This window comes from Eriocheir sinensis, chromosome 24, assembly GCF_024679095.1.
Source record: "Eriocheir sinensis breed Jianghai 21 chromosome 24, ASM2467909v1, whole genome shotgun sequence".
NCBI classification, from domain to species: domain Eukaryota; kingdom Metazoa; phylum Arthropoda; class Malacostraca; order Decapoda; family Varunidae; genus Eriocheir; species Eriocheir sinensis.
The window spans coordinates 97,670-100,169 of NC_066532.1; the positions used below are offsets into that span (position 1 = coordinate 97,670).

Genomic DNA, 2,500 nt, shown 5'->3' on the forward strand with positions numbered 1-2,500 from the left:
CCGTGTGTTGACCTCGAGTGGTTTGCCTTAAGTGGTTTACTTTCACCCACTAACCTCGGCATGTGTTTATATCGAGGCTTGCATTTAGTACAGCCACGTCTTGCACGAGTTTACATCAAGTGGTTTAAAAGTTGGGGTATTTCTTCCTCTTACGTCATTCCAGTGTGGTTTACATGAAGTGAGGAATTTTGTACCCCACGTGTGCTTATACTAAGTGGCTTACATTAACTATAAATATTTACGCCTCGTACGAGTTTACATCAAGTGGTTTAAAAGTTGGGGTATTTCTTCCTCATACGTCATTCCAGTGTGGTTTACATGAAGTGAGGATTTTTGTACCCCACGTGTGCTTATACTAAGTGGCTTACATTAACTATAAATATTTACGCCTCGTACGAGTTTACATCAAGTAGTTTACATCGTCAGGAGATTCGTCCCTCGCACGTGTTTGCAGCGTCCGCTACAACACGTGGTCGAGACAGAGCCGGCATGATGGTCAAGTCTACTGCCAACGTTCGCTGTTCCTGTCTCCACTGCATGGTTACGTGAAGGATAGTGTGTTCATTGCGATTAAACAGCAAGAGATTAACACCTTAGGGTTTACACATACTTCAATACATGGTTGCGTAACGGATTGTGTTCTTGTTACTCCCAAATAACGAAAGATCAGCACCTCAGGGCTAATACGAGTTTCATTGCATGGATACGTAACTAACTGAGTGTTTATTGCTACGAAATTACATAAGATCAGCACCTCAGGGTTTACACGACCTTCACTGCATGGCTACGTAACGAACTGTGTATTTATTGCTACCAAATAACATAAGATCAGCACAGGACCTTCCCTGCATGGTTACGTAACGGACAGTGTGTTTATTGCGACTACACAATAAAAGATCAGAAATTCAACACGAGCAGCTTCTGGCTTCACCGCATGGCCAGTGTGTTGATGTCGTCTAAGGCAGCACAAGAAAGGAGCCGAGAGCCACACGTGCAAGAAGTGTTTAAATCAAGTTATTATTTTTTCCCGAAAAGACTAATGGCCAGTGTTCATATCGTGTGAAGTAGCATAAGACCACCGCCTTAAGTTTCACGTGAGAAGCACATTCTGCTGCCCCCCGGCTCTTCACTTTATGGCTAAGCAGACGTGATGGTCAGGGTATTTATATCGTCTGAAGTACAGAACCAACGCCTCATGTTTGTAGCCCGATGTTCACGTCTCTGTGTGCGTTATAAATCTTTACAGCATAGTTGAATAAGCATAACAGAGGCAGACAGGAGTGGTAAGTGGTGGCAGAGAGAGAACCAGGTGAAGTGGACTGTAACCTTTCATCCCAGTCTGCCGTGACTTCTACAAATTCCGCGTTGCCGCTCTGTTCCTTTGGTTGTCCATCAGTGATCAGTTCCACACATCACCTGCCCAAAACCATTATTCTTGATAATCGAAATATTTTTCACCTGTGTTTGTCCCTAATCCTGAGTAATTGGTGTTTTGCAAATAATATCTTGCACTGCGTCCTAAGCGCTCCATAACGCTGCCTCAATTAACAGCTTCCGCCAATAACGCGCCACTAAACGACACAGTAAAACACCGCAGATAGCCCTTTATTTGCGCCTGTCGTGTGGTCACTTCATTTATTTGCGTCTATCGTGTGGTCACTCTGAGGATGATACATGACAGTGTTTGGGCGTGAGGGCGACCAGTGACCCTCCGACAAGTTTACGCGCGGGACGGTTTGTGTGTTGCTCCGCGGCGGACGGGACGAGACAGGCACTGTCGTGTGTAGGTTCAGGCCGCTCACCCACCTGTCCGTGATACGCGCGTGTCAGGCACCTGCCGAGCAAAGCCGGGTGCTCTTCATGGCCGGTATAATCATCCACACGGGTTTGTGAAATTATTGACTGACGAGAGTGAGGTAGGACACGGAGCTGCCCCGACACGATGCCTTGCACTGACAGGCTGTAAAACAAACCCTTCACTTACTTTTCACGAACACACGGACACGGATACGAACGCGGGTGCGGCCACGAAACACGGGCAAGATGAAGGCCAGACCTGAACCCACGGACAGACTCTGGAAAAAGTGACGTCACACCGGATACTTTGCAGCTGTTTTATGCGCACGGAGGCTTGTAATCTGTGTACTTAGCCACGCACAGCACGAGAACACGGCGCGCCTAACCACGTGGATGCTGCGAGAGAGTAAGGCGGCGGTGCTCCCTTACCTTAGCGAGCACTGGCTGTCTGCTGGAGTGGCGTCTCCCTCTCCTTGCCCTCAACTTTCGTTGCAAATAATGTGAAGTGCCGCGCTGAAAACAACACGCACCCCCCAAAAAAACAGTGAGACGCAACACAAATATTACCATTTCTCATGAAAAGGGCGCCAGAACGTGAACTTGGCACACCAAATGTAAACTGCGAGGACGAAAATTTGGTGATTCGACGAACGCAGGGGAAGCGACCGTCCCCACGAGGCTTCTAAACCAAGACGTGACGCTA

At 47.8% G+C, this 2,500-nt stretch overlaps 1 long non-coding RNA gene across 1 annotated transcript in view; it reads left to right on the top strand.

Moving 5' to 3' along the window:
* The first annotated feature begins 212 nt into the window (after positions 1 to 212).
* Positions 213 to 2,500, top strand: part of LOC127002667 (uncharacterized) — a 12,468-nt gene continuing 10,180 nt past the window's right edge. Inside the window, exon 1 of the long non-coding RNA XR_007756391.1 lies at positions 213 to 2,500. This exon is cut by the window's right edge and continues 593 nt beyond it. This is a non-coding gene — a long non-coding RNA (uncharacterized LOC127002667).